The sequence below is a fragment of the Nycticebus coucang genome, chromosome 19 (genome assembly GCF_027406575.1).
Source record: "Nycticebus coucang isolate mNycCou1 chromosome 19, mNycCou1.pri, whole genome shotgun sequence".
Taxonomy (NCBI): Eukaryota; Metazoa; Chordata; class Mammalia; order Primates; family Lorisidae; genus Nycticebus; species Nycticebus coucang.
Window position 1 is genome coordinate 49,878,141 of NC_069798.1, and position 23,453 is coordinate 49,901,593.

A 23,453-nucleotide genomic window follows, 5' to 3' on the forward strand; every position below is an offset into this window, starting at 1 on the left:
TATAATTTTATTACAATTTTAATCAAACTGAAAGCTTTTGGTTCACTCAGTTTAGGATTGGTTTTTCATCTAGTTCTTACTTGTTCCTAATGTGTATTCTTTAAGCATTTAAAGCCCAAACACATAAGATGGTTTGATCAGAATTTCCACACTTGATAAACCCCTAAACCTAACCTTTGTCCCCTACCTCTTTGATGCTGATAGACGTCCAACTCAGGCTAATTCTGGAAAAATGCTGCTCTTACTACCTACTGGACAATCCTCTTTGTAATTTTACTCTCTTGAGATTTTAGTCTAGTTATTCCTCAGCATGCTGTTAGCTCTTTGATGAGTTCTTCTCGTATGCCATCTAGCTCTTTTCATGTCAAAATTATTTAGTTCTGCATTTGTAGAAATAGGTATCCTGGGACCTAATCAAAAGCAAATTGACACAGTACTGAAAACACTCTACACTGATGAAATTAAATGTCTAAATTAAACATTAAAATGTATTTATCTATACACATTCTATGTTATCCCTTCAATACAAGAATAATATCTATACCAGATTTATTTCCTTAATGTTGGCATATAGCTTTCTCCTTATTCTGCTGGATTTGGTATATGGCCACTTGTTTCATAATAATTTAATATCACCCTGGAAACACTGAGGGAAGAGAACAGGAAAGTATGAGGCCATATATTTACTTGGGTTACACAGAGCTAACAAACTGGAGGCACAGGAAAGCTTGTGATGTAGTTCCAGTCCAAATTCAAAGGCCTGAGAATAAAGGGAGTCAATGATACAAGTCCTGGTCTGAGTCTGAAGGCCCAAGAATCAAGTGCACTGATGATGTCCAAGGACAGAAGACAGATGTCCCAGCTCCACTGCAGAAGCAAGTCCAACCTTCCTCCAACTTACTATTCTATTCAAGCCCTCAAATACTGGATAGAGTCCACTTACTTTGGTGAGGAAGATCTTTTCTCAGTCTAACCGTCCAAATGTTAACCTCTTCCAGAAATAGCCTCACAGACACACCACAGAAAAATGCTTTTATCTTGGCATCTCTTAATCCAGTCAAGGTGACATATAAAATTAATCATCACATGGGGATACCTTAATAAGTGTTGAGAAAGTAGCCCTCCTTGTGATTGGAGGGATTGTAAAATAATTTCCCAAAGGGTATGGATAGGGGCAGGGATAAAGAACCTGGGACATTTTTGCAATCAAATTTTCTGGGACCTACAATGTAATAGAGAGAAGGGGTCTAAATAACATTACAATTATTTTACATGATTCTTCCCCTTTCTTCTTACATATACCACATAATCATATCTTATTTACTCCTACAATTAAGTCTACTATTGATGAAGATTATGGGGAAGAGAACAGCTAAAGAAGGATGAAGAAGTATACAATCTCAAACCTACTTTTTTTAAGAAAATGTACTCTAGGAATTTTGTATCTTTCCTGGTACATGATATTTAATGTGGAATTTTCAGCTAGCTGGAGATTACCTAGTGCTACTCTCAGTTTAGCCTGCGCTAGAGCCGTGTTTCCTGGAGGCTGTGTCAAAAACTCAAATATATATATAAAGTCCAAGAGTATAAAGATTTCTAGAACTTCTGTTTCTGGATAAAAGAAGTGAGCAAAATCATGGCTATTAAAGTGTCCTCAGGGGCACTTTCTGTGACATAATCCTCACAAGACTACTACCTCTGAATCTCTAATTGTCCATAAATGACTGATTATGGCTCCATCTTTCAGGGATTTATCTAAACCCTTCTTTAACCCATTTAAACTTTCAGCCAATACAACCTTTAGGGAGGATCAAGTTTTATATGCGTTTGGAGAGTTCCCAGCCCTTCAGATATAATTATGCTCCCTTGAGTGCAATAGAAAAGCGTTTGGTACTCACAGTTTTCAAATCCATTTACAGCAAATACTGCAGTTCCATAGCTTCTGTTAGAAGCAAAAAGAAAAAAGATCGTGTGTGTGTGTTTGTCTACTGGTTTTTCTATTTTATAAGATGAATTAAGATGATTTTCTCCTTAAAATTCTTTACGAACTTCATTAGTTCACCCATATTCTAACAAAGTTTGTAAAACTTTCCTTTCTTCAGCTATAAAAGAGCAAAATTGTTCCACACTTGCGTTTTGCCCATGTGCCCTCAGCTTTGGTACGTGGAAATAATGCAGGAGGTTACCATTTCATAATTGTACTTTTATTTCTCCTTTTAAGTCATTTTCCATTTTTCTGCTTTTGTAAATGTCCATTAAAAAACCCTCATAATTTCCTCACTTCCTGTGGGAGTTAATTGCTGCTAAGGATAATAATCAGGAAGAATACTGCAAGGTATAATAATACAGTTTTCAGGATGCATACTTAATTTGATAGCCAGAAATTTCAACTATAAAGTTTAAGTGGTAAAAAATAAATAAAAACAAACAATCCAGCAGGTGAAAAGACATTAGAGAATATCTCAGAGGTCATTTGAAAAATGAATAATCACCCAGAAGGAGAATATATGTTAATATATCTATAAATATGTTAATACGTATTCTTGTTGAATATTGTATATACAATCAACAATGTTAATGTTTTATATTTGAGGTACCTATCAATAATCATCTTTGGAGATCAGCCCATTTGTGGATTTTTTTTAATTTTCATGTTTTGTTTGGAATATTGGATATATTATCAAAATTTCAGGAATTTGGGCTGCAGGTCAGGGCTGGCTGCAGATTCACAGAAACAATATACTTACCATTCTAATACTTTGAAGAAAAAAACAATGATTTTCTCTTTTCATCTTGTTATTCTTCTCTGCTATAAATTATGTTGGAATAAGAAAAAAGTGAGTTATTATCGGTAGGAGCTAGGATATCTCAGAGGTAGAATTTTGCCACGTTAGTTTGATGAAAATGTGTTTGAAGATTCCTATCCTGGAAATAAATCCTTTAATGTACAAGTGATAAATCTGGCAGGAATTAAAACTCCACGCGTCAGAAAAGAGAACCTTCTGCCTTTCACCCCACATTTGAACTGTCCCAGACTCTGAAAACATCTGGGTTACAAACCATTAAGACTTTGGCACATGTGACTCAAAGGAGTAGGGTACCGGCCCCACATACTGGAGGTGGCGGGTTCAAATCCAGCCCCGGCCAAAAAGGTGCCACCCCAACCTTATCTGATTTTCAAGATTGACTAGATTGGCAATGCATGAGCACAGCAAAGAACATTTTGAACAATGATCAATAATGAAGCAAGTTGCCTTATCAGATAGCAAATCGTAGTTAAAAGCAATACTATAGGGTGGCACCTGTGGCTCAGTGAGTAGGGCACCGGCCCCACATACTGAGGGTAGTGGGTTCAAATCCAGCCTCAGACAAACTGCAACAAAAAACGGCCAGGCATTGTGGCGGGTTCTTGTAGTCCCAGCTACTTGGGAGGCTGAGGCAGGAGAATCGTCTAAGCCCAAGAGCTGGAGGTTGCTGTGAGCTGTGACACCATGGCACTCTACCGAGGGTGACACAGTAAAACTCTATCTTAAAAAACAAACAGAAAAAAGCAATACTATAGTATAGTACTGTTGCAGGAATAAGCAAAGGGATGAATGGAAATGAATGGAAAATGCAAAAACATACTCTGTTTATATTTGAAAATATATTTACTTTATAATAAAGATGGCATTTTCAAATAAAAAAAAAAAAAGAATTTGGCACAACTCTTTATGACATGCCCCATTCATCATGCCTGGAAAACACATCTATAATGTCTTACACAACTCATGAGAGGAAAGACTGCAATCTAGAAAAGAAGGTAATGTTAGAATAAACTACTGCATTGATTTTTCACATTGCCCTGACTCTCCTAATACATTGCTGACTCTTTGCATTCTTCAAAATATCTAAGAATACTGCTCATACAAGGAAGGTTTGTTGTTGAAAGTCCAAATGTTCTTATGTATCGTCTGGGTGTAAGATGTACTTGCATGCTTTGAAGATTAAGGCCAAGTTTTTCCATTTCAAAATGGAAACAGGGAAAATGCACTAAGTTGCAAAGCTAGGAAGAAACAAAAAGAATCCAAGATAGCATGATTGGTCAGTATTCATTCTATCCCTTAAAAATGTGTCTTTGAAGAAAAAAGAAAATGTACCTTTCTAAATTATTCAACGCCTTTGCTTGTAGTGATGAAGATGTAAATATAAGTACTAAAAATTTGATTTAACATTTTTATATATCAAAGTCACAGGATTAGCCTCAATTAAAAATGCCAAGATTATTTATACACAGTTTATAGTCCTAACCCCACACTGATGATATTTATGATGGGGACTACACACCCAGGGCTATAAGGGGATGGACTCACATACCTCCAACGTTCCCTAAAGTGTGTTAATAATATACTTCATAATTGTGGCTTTCAGAACTACTCACAGAAATGAGCCCACTCCTACAACTCAATTCAATGTTTTATACACAATATCCCTAACATTTCTTCTTCCCTGAAATACACAGGAGAAGGAGAATGTGCTCAAGTAAGGCTACATTTGTCTTGCCTTTGGTGTAAATATGAAAGATAGCCTGCGGACAGCAAAAAGCACTCCTAAGGCCACACTATTTGAAAGGTGCTGCTTCTCTGGACTGTGGACCTGGTAAGAGATTTTCTTTCCTCAATATTGTATGATTCAAATAAATGAATGAGAAAAGAAAAAATTCATTGAGAAACAATTGATCCACTGTAGAATAAACCATGTTCTAAATCATCCCTGTTTCCAAATGCCAAGCAAACACAAATGAAGAATCTAAACACAGACGTTATTATACATATATGCACATAAAGGACTGAATAGGCAAGTGTGCTTGTAGGTTGGTGTGTATAATATTCAACAAGAATATATATTAACATATATATTCTCCTGGGCATATGTGTGTATGTGTGTAAATATATACATACACACGCAGAGAGAGAGAATAAAGAGGGATATGAAACTATGTTAGCGAAAGTATTAATTCAAATTCATCTTTGGGATGTTAAAGGAAGTATCTGTTCTAGATTTTCTGAAGACTGCCCATTTTTCGGCTATCCATACATCATCTGCCTTTTGCAATAGGTGTGCCAGCTCCCCATCCCTTAACCATGCTACATCTAAATGTATGCGTTCACGCGTTAGCAGATGTGGTCAGATTGTAAGACATCAATCCTAAACATTTTTGTCTGAAACTGCTCAAAGTTCATTTTCCATTCACGGTGCTCTTCAGTATTTTTCTAAATATATAGTTATTGATTTCCTAATTTGCCTCTAAAGATAGAGATCCCTACAATGGGAAAATGTGATGATATTCACTCTCTTCCAAAATGGACTTTTAATTCTAAAAATGCCTCTCACCTATATCTACCATTATACAATTAGGTTCATCCCCTCCCCCACCTTGTAGTCAAAGATTATAATTTTTTAATTGATTCTCTAAGCCCGTACCTGGCCAACTTAGAGAATCTAATAGCACTCTTAATCTCTTTTTGTATCAGCCAAAGAAATTTACTTTGAAGAGAGAAACCACCCATTTCCAATGCCACACAAACACAAATGAAGAACCTAATCTATTAACACGGGGCCCCAGTTTAAACCGCTGCTGTGGCAATTGAAAACTACAGTCACACAAAGCTTAGGAAATGTTCTGTCTGAACCACAGCCCTATGCTGGACCTGGTGGGTTTCATTTGTTTTGGTTTTGAGAAAAAATGACCACATTAATTTGAATGTTATATTCCATTGAGAAAGTATTCTATTTGGATCCAAAGATTCATCTCCTTAGTAATGATTCACATTTAATTTATATTCACATATTTATACACAGAATGGCCCCAAAAGGTATACCCATTGTAAGAAATGAAAAAAACTGTATTAAATTAAAACTGTAATACTCAAGTCCTGTTTGGCTTCTGCAATTACAAGAAACACAAGAGACGACATTCAAGATAACAAATGTTATTGATACATATTGAGTATTATAATGTTAGTACTTTTATTCCTTTTTTAAAAATGTGTCTACTTTTTTGGTACCCTCTATATATATGCACATGCATTTACATAGGCAAACATATATATTATATTCATATTTATGTACATGAAATTGTTTATTATTCTCAAATACTGGCCTTTGACTCAAAGCATCTGGATCAGAAAGAGATCTCCTGCCTTCGGAAAATGCTGTGCTTATATTAACTCTTCCCTTCATGACTTAGGCAGTTATGAATCCAAGTCACCAATCAGGAATTTCATCTCTTATAAGCTGAATTCCTCTTCAGGGTCCATGAAGACCTTGGTCATAGCCACCTTCATCTATTACTGGTATTTCTTATAATAACAGTGAACCTTGAAAGAAAACTAGCTGGGGTCTTGGTCACTTTCTTCCCAGGAGGATCTTCACCCTCTGAGCAGATTCATCTACTTTTCCCCACTGCCCACTCCTGTAGACTGAGGAATACTGAAACATTCTTTGCCAAATGACAAAAAGATGCTGTTATGTATTTCTTCTGACGCATTGGACTTCTACTCACCTTAAAATGATTTTCTAAGAGCAAAGCACAATTGGTTCTTTCTATGACAGCACAAATCTGCTCTAAGGGGGTTTACTGTGTAGGGAATTTCAAATTCTGCCTTTCTCATTCCTTGGGGATCATGGCAGTGTTTCCCAATGACTGTCAGGTTATAGCACACATACAAAATAATAATTATATCTGTATCACATACTGGAATAAACTGGGGTGAATTTTGCAGTGTCTGTATATGGCTGATTTAAAAAAATCGACATTTTAATGTAATTTAACAATGTTAGAAAAAGGAAATACAAGAGATAGGGTGTTAAGTATCAACTCTATATAAAACTTCTAAATAAAGTCTTTTCAATTGTTTGCTTTAATGAGAAATTTGAGCTTGCTTTCATGAAAATAGACTTTTATGTTTGATTTTAGGAGCTGGCTGCAGGAAATTCCTCACCACGATTTTTTAATGCTGATCTTTCTTGAAATCCTTAAACCTTGGGAGTCACATAAAAAATAAAGTTTGTTTACAAATAGATAATAAACATTTTAAAACCTTTTTTTACTTTTATAGCTTCTTAACAACAAGCAAATTGAAATTATATTTAAAAAATCTAAAATCATTTCCTTTTCTCTCATTTGCTAATGTAATTTTGAAATGTCTTATAGTAATGAAAAAAGATTTCAAACCCACATAAACTTTTGTATCTGAGATATTTCAAAATAATGGAGACGATCAGCTTTGCAGGATAGCATCCATTTTTGGAGCAGTCACACTGGAGCCACTTGGATGTATGAACAGAATATCTCACAAACGGACAAATCCAGGAGGCCACTCCTGAAGTAACGCCCAGGAGCTACCTCGTGGCTCCTCTGACCTCACTCCTGACCAGCTCACCTGGACCCATGTTGTATGTTCTAAAGAGAAACTTCTTCATCAACAAACTGGGTATTTTTGCTGGCTGTGGAAATAGATTTCCAGGCAGTAGTGTCTCTCCTTTGGACTAGAAGGTCACATTAGAGCAAAGACTGGCTGGTGGGGCTTCTCCATCATCTGCTGGATAACTCACAGGACGGTCCCAAACTAACAGCAGCAGAATCACCTGCAAATCTATTAGAACAACGTCTGTAGTTCTCCCAGGCCCCACCTGAGACCTACAGAATCTGATACTCTAGGTGTGAGTCCCACTTTTGCTCATTAACAAGCCCTCCAACCCTCCCCAGAGGTCCTCAAACTGCGGCCCGCAGGCCACATGAGGCCGTGTGATTGTGTTTGTCCTCATTTTGTTTTTTTACTTCAAAATAAGATATGTGCAGTGTGCATAAGAATTTGTTCATAGTTTCTTATTTTAAACTATAGTCCGGCCCTCCAACTGTCTGAGGGAAAGTGAACTGGCCCCCTGTTTAAAAAGTTTGAGGATGCCTGCTGGCTGCTCCAGCCCTTCGTGATTCATGCTCAAGTTTGAGAACCCTTGGGCTAAAGAAGTCATTGCTTTAGGGAACATCTGTAATTTTCTCACAGCAGGGAAATTGGGAAGCTTGGTGTATGTGTTGTTGTTATTATTGAAATTATACAAATTTCTCCAACATTTTGTAAGAAATATCTTTAAGATGGAGGGTCATATAAAGAAGCCTGCATATTTTATAAAAGTCGCTGTCTGCATTACTTTCTCTGTAGTTCCATTTTCTATGTAAACTTGGCTCAGGGGCCCAGAATTGTATTACCTATTTACATACGAGCTATCAGTCACTGCCAGGGTACTACTGTCCAAGGAGAAGCACGTAAACCTTTTTGTTCTAACAACAAAAAAAACAAAAACTCACCAATTTTTCTCCTATGATGCTTAATGTTTCAAAATTGTTGATTTTAACCTGAGGTTATTAGACATTCCACCTCCAAGACTTCTCTAAAACGCAAATACCTCTTGTGATGGGGAAAATACAGCAATTATCCATCAACACCTTTATGAGATCAGTTTTAGATACCAAATAATGCCTGAGAGAATGGGATATAGGGCACTAGTGGTAGAAATTTGGTGAAGTGGGGAATAAGATTAAGGAGGCAGAAAGGAAATGCGTAACAGCAAATGACAGTCTGTAAATGGGAGACTGCTCAACCGGGCATTTTAATGAGCTTAGGGTCAGTATGAACTGTCATTCAAGTGTATGTTGAAGCAAGAGGAAAAGAGGAAGAAGAAAAATGAGGAGGAGGTGGGAAGAGGAGGGACGTTCAGTTGTGAGTTTCCTTTAACACCAGCTCTAGTTAGATGGTCCTTTTCTTCCCCACCATTCACGATGGCAAATGTCAACTTGCACACACGTACATCACCAAGAAATTTGTTTTCATCTCAGAAGCCTTTACTTCAAAGATAGAAAGAATGTGATCAACCCGTTTATTCCATGTAACTGTCTCTGGAGTATCAGAAGCTGAAGGATTCTTACATATTGCAGAAATTAGAAGGTTCAGAGCCTATTTGCTTGGTGTCTGCCCGCCAAAGTGTAAACCTCTCTTCTAGAATTCTCTACAAGAATTAAATAAATTTTGGAACCAGTGGTAGAATGGAAGCTAAACTAGAAGATGAGGGTCTCTACCTGCAAACACACTGGAATATCATCTTGTTTACCAGAAAGTAATAGCAGGACTTACTTACCCTACAGTATGTTTAATGCCCAAGGAAAGTGCAATCGGCCTAAAGAACGTTGAAAACTTAAATACATTTCTGTTATTTTTTGAAAGTAAAATATCTCCCAATCACACATTTGTAACTTATTTCTGTGCTACACAAGAAACAAACACCCACCACCAATAACATTATCATCACTGTCACCAAATAGTGGTAACCAAAGCCAGGGTACTGTATCATCAGGAGAGAAAGGTTAGCAGAGACAGGTCTGCCCAGAACCAGTTTTAGGTCCACAGTGTCTGGACCGGCTTTCATGGGGAATGAATAAGAGCAAAGGGAGAGTACAGAGTGACCCCTGAGTACACTGATATTCTCTGAAGCATATACAGTCCGTGGTTTATTGGAGCGCCTCCTACTGCATTTGAAGGTACACAGTAGGTGCCATTATGTCATTTTTATCATGGTCCCCTTTTCCTCCAAGTGGGCAGATAAGCTTGGCAGGTAATATTTGAGAAGGAATACGAAAGGAAGTTGAGAATGATGGCAAGTGTTCCTCAGCTCTGTTCCGCTGGGCCGTCTGAGTCATCACTTGCCATACACCTGCAGGCTCACAGCATCTCAGCTTCTCTAGCTAGGAAAGGAGAATGGTTTCTTCTGAGAGCTCCCTCAAAGGTCCTGACATTCATCCTTCTTCGCTGGCCCAGAGTGAGTCACATACACTTTCACACAGAGGGGTAGAAAATATGAATGACTTACACCCATGTTAAGTGCCCCATTCTTGGGGCTGGGAATAAAATTCCCACCTAAAAAATATTTTGTCAATGGAGGCACGATAGTGCCATAAAAACAAAATTGAATTATCATCACCAGAAAAAAGTAGAAACGATTGCTGGGTAGCATAACTACAAATGTCACCTACAGCATGAACAACCCTTACATATGAGCTAAAACAATGATAATGTTAAAAGTTGCGTTTACTGGAACAAGGAGCACTAGCCTAGCAGCTGGGAAATTTGGTCGGCTCTCCCTCTCACACTCAGTGTGGCCAAAGCCCTGCTGACAAGATTAACCAGACTTTGTTCTGCAGGAGGACCAGTAATTCCCCAAAATTATCCTCAGTCTGCTCAGGTATAAAAGGAAAACAGGCTCCAGCAAACCCAATACTGGGAAATAACCATTGGTCTCCCACACATGTGCACACACAAACAGCTTTTTTCTAAGCTTCTTAATTATGATTTGCCAACTTTTGCCATAGCCAAGTTGACAACTGTGTAACATTAATTTTAAGGGACTTCCAATGAGGAAAATTTCTTACTCTTTCTTTTTTACCTTAAGATTCCCCTCCCAGGCAAAGTCTAATATTTAAAAATTCCTTGGTTTTATGTAGTCTAAGGATTAACATTTAGTCAACAGTTAGTTATCTTTTTTCTCATTAGTGCCAACAGAAACCAAGCCTTTGGAGGCCTGAGATGCCAGTCACGTACTAAAGCATGTTGTCACTGACTCCTGAACACCTGGTTGGGCTCACAGAAAGAGCTAGAAATGTGCTCCCTTCTCCAATTTCTGAAACCAGCACATCAGGACAGACCCAAACCCAGGACACAGCCATTCTTCAAGGACAGCGAAATAAAAGATTGCTGCAGAGTTAAAACTTCTAAATAACATTAAGTTTTACACCAAAAAAGGTGGTCATCTTCCCAGACAATACCTAATGTTCCAATGTCCAGTGGGCAGAGGGGGCTTCTCCGTCAACTTTACACCATGTTGAAGACCTGATCTCTCTGAGCACAGCCTACACCCCTCCTTCCTTCCTTCCTTCTTATGGTTAGTTTCTCTGTGAGTGTGGATGAGTTTGCTTGGTGTTCCTTCTGCTCTCACCACCTCTCAGAGTTACTATTCAGGATATATTAACATTCAGTTCCATTCCGTCTCAAACTGCATCAGCGTCTTGGATATTTTATGCCCAAGAATTTCCTTGGCTCTTAATGAAAACAGAAAGAGGGAAGGAGGGAGGGGGGTGGGGCCTTGGTGTGTGTCACACTTTATGGGGGCAAGACATGATTGCAAGAGGGACTTTACCTAACAATTGCAATCAGTGTAACCTGGCTTATTGTATCCTCAATGAATCCCCAACAATAAAAAAAAAAAAAAAGTTTTTATAAAAAAAATAAAGAAAGAAAGAAAAAAGAAAACTGGCCTACCCTCTTCCCCAGCAGCCTTTGATCTCTACACAACAGGATGTAAGGAAGAATAATCTCTTGTCATAAAAAAAAAAAATTCCTCTCCTATTTTCCATGGTCTATGTGAGAGCTTTTTCTGAGTGAAAATAGTAACAGAGCATTTACTCCAAAGTGTTGATTATTCTAACACAGAAATAAATAGATGGTCCGGCAAATTTTCAGCTTGAATTCTGTAGGTAAATCCTAGTTAAAATGGAAAACGTGCTAAGCACCTGATAACTCGCTAGCTAGGTCTCTCTCACACATGCCCTCACACACACACACACACACACACAGACACATGCAGTAAAAGGAAAAATAGGAGACAGCTGAACAGGGAAAGAAACATTTTTGAAGACTCTTGAGTGGCTGGTTGAATTAGAATACTCAAGGCTAGATTTAATTTTCACTTTTCAGGTGTCTGAAATATGCAAAGGGCATCTGTCAGGGTGTCTCTATTTGAAGGATTATTTGGCTACCCTCATTTTTTCTTTTCTTATTACAAACAACATTCTAATTGGCAATCACTTCTGTAAGTGAACCTAAACAGTTCAAATTCATGTTACTTAAGGCTCAGTTGTAATTCAACAAACACTATTATAGTGCAGTTGGAGGTAAAGGGAAGTGGGGGGAGGATGTTCAGCAGAAGGTGGGAGAGGAGGTGAGATCTCACCTAATGTGCACACTGTGAGGGTGTGTAACACGCCCCCTGGGGGAGGGGCTCGTCTACAAATGGAACTTTACCCTGGAAGTGAGAACAATGTAACCTAAAAATTATACCCTCATCTTAATTTGAATAAAGTAAAAAAAAAAAAAAAGGCTTATTTGTAGTTCAAAAATTTGATGTAACACTTCACAGCAGTTAAGACTATGAAGAAGCAATGTGAATGCAGAAAGTGGAGACAGAATAAGCAGACAGAGGGTGATAACTTTCTTACACGCTATGCCCAACGTGCCTCCCCCGGTGTTACAAACCGGTTGGGCTTCTGAGTTATTCCAGAAAAGAAAATGTATTTGTGTCTTTCCCCCTCTCAGTGAGAGGCAGGATGAGAGATACCACCTTTTACCACCAGATGGCGCCCTGCTTCCCTGGGTATGTAATCTGGGGCTCCCAGCAGGTGCTGGAAGCAGAATCTCAGCGCTTTCCCCTGGGAACTTCTGAGTTATCTTGTCATTGGTGTTTCTTACGAATTTAGCTTAAGTATGCCCACTGTCGTCTACTCCCAAACTGTCCCGCTCTTGGGCTCTCTTCTTCCCTCTCTTTTAACGTTCATTCAGACTCTAGCCTCCTTAATTTACCGAAAGAAACCCAGGAGATTATATATATATATCCATGCACTCTCCTTTATTCCTCCTGTCAAATCAAAAGACCTGAAATTCAATAGCCAGCCAGTTTATATATTTCATTAGGAATAAATTTATGTTTTATGTATACATACACACATTCTGGGTTTCTTTTGTCAAATTATACATATGCGTGTGCCTATATTAAATATTTTTAAAATTTAGTGTTATTTACTCAGAATTCACAAGTTTTCAATTTGTAGCTTACATTCTCAAACATTTTATAATGTACCTCCAGTTTATTCTGTATCATTTTTGCTAGTAAGGAAATAAAGAAGGGCACAGTGGGAGCCTGACTGCCCCCCAGCGCCTGGAAGTCATAAACTCCGATAATGACTTTTATACTTATTCTTGACCGTCTCTTCCACAGACACTACATTTAGTGGCAGCACCAAATGATGATTCACTCTAGAAATCATAAAGTTTCTGTCCTTAGAAATGTTTGAATTTATCTTATTCCAGCTTTACTGAGACATAAATGACAAATATTATTTGTATTTAAGGTATACGGATGTGATGATTTACATACAAACTGTGAAATTATTTACCACAATCGAGTTCATTAACACATCTATCACCTTACACAATTACCTTTGCTTTCCTGCAGGAAGAATACTTAAGATCTGCTCTCTTAATAGATGTCAAGTAAGTAAGGTGGTGCTGTCCACCACAGGCACCAGGCTGTACACCTCACCCCAAAACTTACTCATTTTATAGCTGAAAGTGTGCGCTCCTTGATCAACACCTACCATTTCCTCCACCTCCTGGGAACCATTCTACTCTCTGCTTCTGTGAGTTCAACTTTTTTAAATTCCACGTATAAATGAGATCATACAATACTTGTATTTAAATGCTTGAATTTCTCAATTCTTATGAGAGACTAGACACTTAGATTATTTAAAGATAACAGGTCCTTTAGGGGCCATTTATGACTAAACTGCTTATACCAATAGAAAATCCTAGTTAAATAACTATTTTTTTAAGTCAATAAGCAAGTTATGGAGACAGAGAAGGCAAAGAAGAGGGAAGGAAAACAAAAGGGAAATGAGGAAGAAAGAACAGAGGGAAAGAAAGAAAAGAAAAAAGAGGGAGGGAGGGAAGAAATCAAGTCTCCAAATCCAATATGTCCCCAGTCCAGAGCTGTGTTATAAGCCTGTATTTAGCAGATTAATTCCTAACTCTAAAGGTTACCTTTACATTCTCCAACTGAGAAACATTCATATCAGCTTAGTATTTCTACCTCTCTGAATTTTCCTGTTGTATTACTTTCAAAGACTCCATAAAAACATGTCTTTTTTTTTTTTTTTTTTTGAGACAGAGTCTCACTCTGTTGCCCTGTGTAGAGGGCTATAGTGTCATCATAGCTCGCAGCAACCTCAAACTCTTGAGCTCAAGTGATCCTCTTGACTCAGCCTCCTGAGCGGCAGGGACTATAGGCTCCTGCCATGAAGCCCAGCTAGTTTTTCTGTTTTTTAATTAAGAGTTGGTAGGCCCTGTTCCTTGATTCTTGTCTTTCCTTTTTACCACATCCTTTGAAATGTCACCTGTTCCTAAAACCAATATTTGAATATTCAAAGCCAATATTTGAATTTTCTTATCTATCATGCTTTGATTATAGACCATATCAACCAAACATGAATTACTTGAAAAGATCTTTAGTATCTTTTGGTACCTTTGAGTTTTGATGCTCAAATAACATTTACTGAACGGATTCATGAATTTGTGCTCGGAACTGGAAAAATACTGTGAGCTCCTTCCCTGCTAGATTTTCCCATCTAAAGAAAACAAAACTAATATAATACTATAAGGCACAACTGAAGACACAGAACAGGATCACACAAGTAGGTCTCAAACTTGAAAGAATATCGTGGCCTCCTGGAGAGCTGGTTAAAACACAGATTGCTGGGCCTCAGCCCCAGAGGTTTTGTCTCCGTAATCCTAACTTTAGGCCAATTTGCATGTCCAGCAAGTTCCCAGGTGAACTTGCTACTGAGTTTCAAACCATACCTTGAGAACCACTGGTGCAAACTAAGAAGTGGCAGGATTCAAAGGGGCTGTGAAATTAATTTCACTTTATTTGGTTTATATTTTATGCTTCATAGTATTAAGCTTTAAAAAGAATTCTGTGGTTAAACTAAATTTAAAAAAATACTAATTTAGAAAAATAAACTAATCACTTATTGTAACTTATGAAAACATCTCAGGTATATTTTCACTATTACCTATTTTCCAAATTTTCCATCTGGTACACACGTATTCCCTTCATATAGGAAAAGTCTTAAACCAACAAAAAATATTTATAATAAAATTTTCCTTTTTCTCTTAGTTTTCACGGAGATGTGTTACAGTGTGTAAGGGAGCTGCAATATAGCAGGACTGTCCATTCCCTAAGCAGGGGGTTTTCTGACTGCCTGGGGTCTCCAGGAGAGAAATTCACATGCAGAGTTTCTGGGAAAGAATCTGCTGAGACCCAGAGAGACAGACACAGTATCAGCCTGAGGTGACCCTGATAGGTGCCATCCTGATTTTAAATCTCAGGAGGTTTTTATTAAAGATTTTGTGTGTATTTACAGAATAAAGAAGTAAAGAGTTAATAGCCTCATGACTCAATAATGTGGGTGGTCTTTTGATTATGGAAAAGGTCATTAGGGTGGAGCCTCTAAATCACAGACTAATTCTCAAGGCCAGGACTAAGTGGTAACAAAATTGCCTCAAAGGATGGGAGAGGACTGGTTCTGGTTACAGCCTTCGGGCTAGATTGTCTTGGCTCCAGGGTAATTTTTAATCCCTTTCTAACTTTGCTGATATCCTGTCTTCACCAAGCTGCTGAATTTTACTCAGATGTCCCCAAATTAGTTTTCTGTCTATTCTGGCAAACATTCTCATCCCACTTGCCACCCTAGGTGTGCAGAGTGGTGGTGAGGTGGGGGGTAGCTGAGTCATCTGGAATGTCCACCTACCTTATATTTCTACCCACAGAGATGGATTCTGTGAGTTCTATTTTCTTTCTTTTTTTTATCTATAGTAGGAAATGGGAAATAGTAGGAATTGAATTGCTACCATGTCCCTCCCAGAACCAGAATTCTGGGCAATTTCCTGACCTCTCATCCTCAAATTTCCTATCTGTAAAATGTGAACTCCCACTTCAGAAAGCTATGTGAAGATGAAATAAGCTGTGTGTGTGCACTACTTGGCACACAGAAAGTACTCGATGAAGGGTAGTTCTGTTTAGGAACCATAAGTAATAGATTTAACTTTTGAGGCCAAATCTTTTTTTTATTATTATTATTATTTTTTTTTACTTCTATTATAGGTTTTTGGCCGGGGCTAGGTTTGAACCTGCCACCTCCGGCATATGGGACCGGCGCCCTACTCCTTGAGCCACAGGTGCTGCCCCCAAATCTTTTTTTTTATCAAGACATGACCCATAGTTCAGACTCTTCTAAGCACATAAAATAATATTTTTGAAAAAAAAAAAAAAAAAGAGTAAAAGCACAATTTACTTCCTGACATCAAGAATTATATTAGTTTCTGGAGACCTTTGCTTACATGCCTACTCAAATTATGTAACAGAGCCCAGGGGACCCATATGTCCCTTTGAGTTTGTATAGATTACCCCTGGTAAGGGAATTACTAAAAGCTATTCTATCAATAGATTATAATAATTAGCAAAAGTTCAGGACTTTAAATAGTGAGGATTTCTTGATGGAGTTTTTATGCTTTGCGATTGAAACACTGGTGAAATTACGAAACACAGAGAATAAGAGATAATTTCCTTTAGAAAATGATGTTTTAAAGTTCTCGACTTGTTTAAAAAATAGCTGTCAAGCTATTAGTTTTCTAAATTAAAAATCCATTGAAATCTGTGATTCAGAGATTACTTTCATTGACTTTTACAGCTTTAATGCCATCAGACACAAAGATCTACCCATGGAGTAGAAGGCAGGTCATACCACAGAGTTCCAGATTGATTGTTATCACCTTACAGTGCATTGACAGCATCCATTTAAAATTAATAACTGCTTCAAGGAGATGACTACATGAACAGCTTTTTGTAAGTTTGGTGTTTTGTTTTGACATAAATTTATTTTTCCCACAAGGCATCATCAATTACTTTCTCCCTCTCTCTCTTCAGTTCTTCTCTCATCTTTTCTCCTGAGTCCTCTATTGAGGGTGATGTTTTATTGAGAAGTAGAGAAGAATGGTACACACACACACCATGTGCATTATGTGTTTATATAAAATTTTCTGAAGTAAGATTAGTTCTTTCATCTGAGTTGCACAAGATGACTATAAGCTCTCCTGAAAATGAAGCTGTCATTCAGTAAATATTCATGGAATTCCTCTTTTCGAAGTATGATTTTAGGAATCTAACATAAAATGCATCTGATTATATTTTCCTTATAGGCCAAATTTTATTTCAAATTGTTTTTGATCATTTCTAAACATTAAATCTATCCTTAAAGGCTGAAAACTTAGGATTTCTGGTTTTATTTGTTCATTTATTATTGTTCTTATTAACACCAATTTCAATCCCTTGGCTATGTCAATCATTTGCAGAACTCCAAAATACCCATATAACTGTGATACATGTGTGTATGTTGTACATGAACACACACATGCCATATTTCACAGAAAATGAGTTTAGAGAGAATGATGTATTCTGCATACCCTGTTTCCCCTGGATAATGCCATATAGTGGGGGAACAGATGAAGCCTGGGACTCTCAGCCAGGGAAACAGAAGAGTCTGGCAGACAGCAGAGCTCATAGTCCATGGGTCATGTCACAGACATATGACAGCTGAGCTTGAAGGCCAGGATGCAATTCAGTAGACAGCTATATGAGTGGGTCACCCATAGGAGTTAGAGGATCATCTCAAAACCTCAGGAGAGATTTTCAAACTACATGCTAGTTTACAAGAATTGCAAACAATGGTGAAAAATGCAATGACATGAAAATAAAAGTTTTGAAGACACTTCCAACGATAGAAAATGTTATTGAATAACACATTGAATAAATAGGTAAATAGCAAATTAGTCAGAATTGAACAGAGAGAAAATAAACTAGGCCAGGGCTTAAACTTTGATGTGTATACAGATAACCTTGGCCTCTTGTTAAATATGTAGATTACAACTCACTGGCTCTGAGGTTAAAACTGAAATTCCGTATCTAAGAAGCACCCCCATGGTTGCCAGTGTCACTAGTCTATGAACTTTACTTCAAGCAACCAGAGTTCAGAAGCCCAGTGTCAGATATCCCCAAGAAAAGAAGAGAAGAAGGGAAGGGAAGGGGAGGGGAGGGGGGGGGAGGGGAGGGGAGGGAAGGGAAGGGAAAAGAGAGATAGATACATAGATAGATGTATATGTTATATATATATACATATACATACATTTAAGAGCAGTAATGATATAAAAGTTGTCACATACATTAAAGAAATGAAAAAAATAGAAAAATTGGGAAAGAGGCAATATTCAGGAGATGATGGCTGAGTATTCTTCAACTTTGAAGAAGGAAACAGTTTGGATCTGATCATGTGGACAAGATTCTGGTCTTTGAGTCAACACTTTCATGGAATGACATTTTTGAAAGGAAGGAAGGGTATATTTTGCCCAAAATAGAGATGTTAATTGTTGTGGCCAGAGGATGGGTTGAAACTAGTGTTCAAAGATATACATGTTCAATGCTTTCCCTCTCTTCACAAACAGGTGACTTTGTCTATCAAGATTTGGAATCTCTTTTCTTTCCCCTTGACCCAGGACCAGCTTCCTGACTTGCCTTGCTTAATTAAATGTGACACTCTGAAACTTCTCTTCTCAAGCCTTTGGAACGCTGGCAGCTTCTGCTCCTCTCTCTCTGAACCCAGTCAGTACATAAGTGAGAACCACACCTACCTTGCTGGAGAGAGGGTGGTACGGAGGGAGGTCCAAAACTTTCTTAGCTGCCCCAGTGACATCTGAGCTTCCTGCTGAATGGGGGCTCATGGTCACACTTAGGCAAGCAAAAGAACCACCCAGCTGAGTCCCAGCCAACCCTCAGAATTGTGAGAAATAATGATTTCTTGTTGTCTTAAATCACTAAGTTTTTGGTGGGGTTGGGAGATTATACCACAGTAGGTAACTGAAAACATCATTGAGCAAGCCATGATTGTCTTTTGAACTCATATAAAATTGCAGATGAAATAAGTGATATCTAACCAGCACAAACTCTAATAGAACTTTCGAAAACTACTATCAGTTAATTTCACAGAATTCTAAGACAGAGGTCATGAACTGGCTGTCATGTTGGAAAAAAAAAAAAAAAACAGCAAGAATCATTGATGCTATCCTATGCCAGCATGAATCCTAATAGAAGTTTGTAATCTTCCACAGTCTGTTTCACAGCACTCCCATGTAGAGGTGACAAACTGTGAAACTTAGTAAATGTAGAATATAAACGTCTTAACACAGTAACTAAGAAAATGCCAGGAGGGCTATGTGAACCACTGTGATGAAAATGTGTCAAATGGTTTATAAAACCAGTGTATGGTGCCCCATGATTGCATTAATGGACACAGCTATGATTTAATAATAATAATAATAATAATAATAATAAGACAAAAAAAAAAAAGACAGCATGCTGCTCTCAGGAGTATTTTCTTTCTTCTGCATGATGTCCTTGAATTCAGTTCCAATAATCAAAATTAAGAAGCTTCATATAAAAATAAAATTCCCATATTCTTTTGAAAAATTGGCCAAAGGTGTATTTGCATTTCTTTATTGTAATAATTGTTGGAGGTGAGGGAGACTTCATCCTTCATCCTTGTGAAGCATGTATTCTCCTATTTGCTACAGTCCCCAGTCCTTGTCTCTCCTCTAAAATGTCTGCGTCTCCCCATAGATGTTGAAATTAGTGCCCTATAGACTGAGCCAGAAACAGTACACCACGAGGGAAGAAGCTCCTGAGAAAGAAAACTAACAGAATAGCCAGGTCGCTGCTCTGCCAAGCTTTCCTGACCTCAAAGTCAGGCTGGCATTCTCCTGAGGCAGTGATCTCACTTTATTTAGGGCTTATTTTAAGCATTTGTCAGGGGTAGAATACATCGGCTGTCTTCTACCTACATTGAAGCACAGAAGACTGATGATGCTTTGAGCTGGCTTTCAATTAATTACCATTTATATGTGATTCTCTAGGTCAGGCACTGTGCCTTAGTTAGCTGCTGTATCCTAAGAGCTCACATAAACTGGCAGGTGCAATGACCGTCCACCCATGAGCCCCTTTCCCAGCGTATGCAGACCCTGATTTTAAATTTACTTTGGGGTTCTGCTGGAGAGCGTTGTGGGTCCTTTTACTTACCTCAAGCTGCAGGTTTCCCATTTCTGTTGAGTGTCATTCCTGGTACCGTTCCTTCTGCTACACATTTCCAGATATCTCTTAATATTTTGGCTGTGAATGATCTGCTTCCTAACTTGTCAGCATTACTGTGGGTTTTATTTTATTTTTACATTCCTCCTTTCATTCCAATGGTATTTGGGAAAGAAGTGTGAAATCAAAGCGTTGGCAGAGCTCTGGGGGTTCTCGGGGAAAATCCCTTCTCGCCTCTCTGGCGTCTGGTGTGTGAGGACAATGCTCAGTGCTCAGAGTTCCTTGGCTGCCGATGGGTCATTCCAGTCACGTGTCTCTCTCCTCCCTGTGTCTCCCTAGCATGTTCCCTGTGTGCGTGACTCTATGCCCCATTCTCCTTTTTATAAGGACACTGGCCATACTGGATTATGTCTTAACATAATGACCTCATTTTAACTTGATTACCTCTATGAAGACTTTATTTTCTAATACAGTTATATTTCAAGTTACTGGGTATTTGGACCTCTATGTATCTTTTTGGTTGGGGAAGGGGAGATAGAACTCAACCTGTAACAGCTGCCTTCTAAAAACTATGCTTTTTATACTTTATTCAAAACTATAGTTAAATGTAAAGCATTGTTAGAAATGTTATTTGAACATATAATATTCAAAAATACTTTTTTAAAAATGCTTAAGGCGCATACATATATGTGTATGTGTAGATATATATATATACATACATATGTGTGTGTGTATATATATATCCCAACTTAAGAAAAAGAACTCCTTCATTGTTTAAAAAAACAAAAAGCCGTAGATTCTACATCTGAGTCGACCTGATTATCAGCTTGCACTTTCACATTCATTTAGGATTTTAGGAGCTGAGATCTCATACCTACCACATTTAGACCTTCAGAATGCTTCCTTCTCCTAAACTAGGTCTTAAGCTGGAACAATTTCTCATTAACAAATTCACAAACATAATTATCTCCTTGGCCAAAATAGTTTGTGCCAGAATCTCATGGGGGGGAACCCCATCAATGCTTTTCTCATTAAAGTAAACTGATCCAACATATTAATTCCAAATGTGCTTAACATTCTCTGCTAATGGGTAGATGGAACATTATGAGAAACTCCACAGTACCTGGTTGCTTTTATTTATACCAAACAGGTGTTACTGTAATGTTTTGGCACTGGAAAAACAAAAAACAAAAACTTGTCTTCATAAAAATGGTCATTACATAATTTATTTGCTGAACATTTGGGATACAACTTTGTACCATCTTAAAGGGTATTTTTAGATATACTTAGTAGGCTGGTACTGGATTATAACAAAGTAACAAGAGGAAGGATTGTTGCATTTGGAAGCTTCCTGTGTTTATATTACTCAAGACACGCTTGGACTTCAGAACATTGTCTCATCCTGATTTTTCTTAAACCAGAAATGACCCACAGTCTTAAGGGGACCACATAGGCTCTAGAACTAGTTCATTATCTATTTCTAAAACATTTTGCACAATGAAAAGATTTACATATCAAAAGGGAACTGAAAGATTTTACAGAAATGCATCCCTCGACCAAATGGTAAATTAAAATGATTCCCAATGCAGTACAACATTCAGGGGGGAAACTACCGAAAACGAAGTGTTTCTAGCAGTGTTGAAAAACATTGTGAAAGGAGGCCCAGTCATCCTTATTGAGAGAGTCACAGTTTTTGGCACACAAAAGCTTTGAAAAACTCCATAGCAAAGAAATCAGTTCTCTCTTTCTCTCTCTCACCCTCCTCTTTTAATTCAAGTTTTGGAAAATCATTTGTCTAAAGAACCACGCATTCTTTTATTTAACATCTACTGATATCTAATATCCTAGTAAAAGACCCAGCCAGAGTATTTCCTTTATCATTTTCAAATAGCTTCTAAGACTCATTTCAGTGGAAAAATAAGCTGATTGTGACCCAGTCCGCCCCCATTTCTATTTGAATTTGGGCGACTGGGACTTCCTGTTTACTGGGCACTCACTACCTTAGGATGAGAAAGAATCATACGTTACAATTTAACAAATTCACGAATTCAGGAAAGCCAGCACAAACTCCCACAGATTTGCATTTTAAAGTCTTTGATCTCCCAATAAATTACCTATTGTTTTAGCAACTCCAGGCAATATCAGTAGAAATAAGAGATTCCGTGTGTTTTCAGGAAAGCAAGGTGGCCTGGGAGGAGACGGGGGAGGAGGAAGCAGTGATCCTTCCCCTGCTCCGTGCTCAGTTGTACTCAGCTCTAACGCTGCACAGCCGAGCTCCTCTCCCACACCCCGCCCCCCAACACACCCCCTCACACTCACCTGGCAGATTTCCACTTGCCCTTCAGGTCTCGGTGGAAACCTGACTTCCTGAAGACACCAGCCTTAAATTCCCAAGTCTGAGTTACATCACTTCCCCCTAGTTGTTCTCATAGCACAAAGATATCCCCCTCATGTTGACACTAACTAGATTTAATTGTTTTTATATTAATTTTTTTAATCCTCTCAACCCAGATTTTCCCAGCTCATGGAAAACTAGGAAAAGAAGGAGGGATTTAATTATTATTTGTTTACATCTCTCACTTTCCCTTGTGACTTGATTTTAAGAACTGGACCAATATTTCAGTGATAGTTTATCCCATCTACCTATCACAGTACACTTGAACCTTGAACAACACAGGTGTGAACTGTGAGGGTCCATTTCTATGTGGGTTTTCTTCCACCTCTGCCATCCCTGGGAAAGCAAGATCAATCCTTCTCATCTCCCCCCTCTCCCCAACTCATTTCAGAGACAAAGAGGATGATGAAATTTATGACAGCCCACTTCCACTGAACGTGTAGTAAATATATTTTCTCTTCCTTACCATTTTCTTAATAACATTTTCTTTTCTAGCTTACTTTATTACAGGAATACAGCATATACACATAACATACAAAATACGTGTTCATCAAATATTTTTGTTATTGGTAAGGCTTCTGGTCAACAACAGGATATTAGTAGTTAAGTTTGGAGGCAGTCAAAAGTTATATATCTATTTTCTGCTACACAGGTGTCCGTACCCCTAACCCTCACATTCTTCCAGGGTCAATTGTACTTGGCAAACAGAATGTGCCCAGAAAATACCTATAGAATATGACTGTCTGTGAAATTCCATGATAGCTATAGCTGGCTCTACAGTTAAATCTGAGAAAATGGGTCAGAGTTATCAGTGGAGGTGACTCTAGTTAGCCCCCTTCTCTCTTCTGATTACTTTCCCTTCATCATAATTTGTCTCTTTTTCTCTCTCTACTCCTTTGTCAAAAGTACTTATTGATCTTACCTCTTCATTTGGATTGGATCCATCTAGACTCCCTTCACTCTCCATTTCCAGAGTTGTTGCCTCTGCAAACAAGCTATTGTT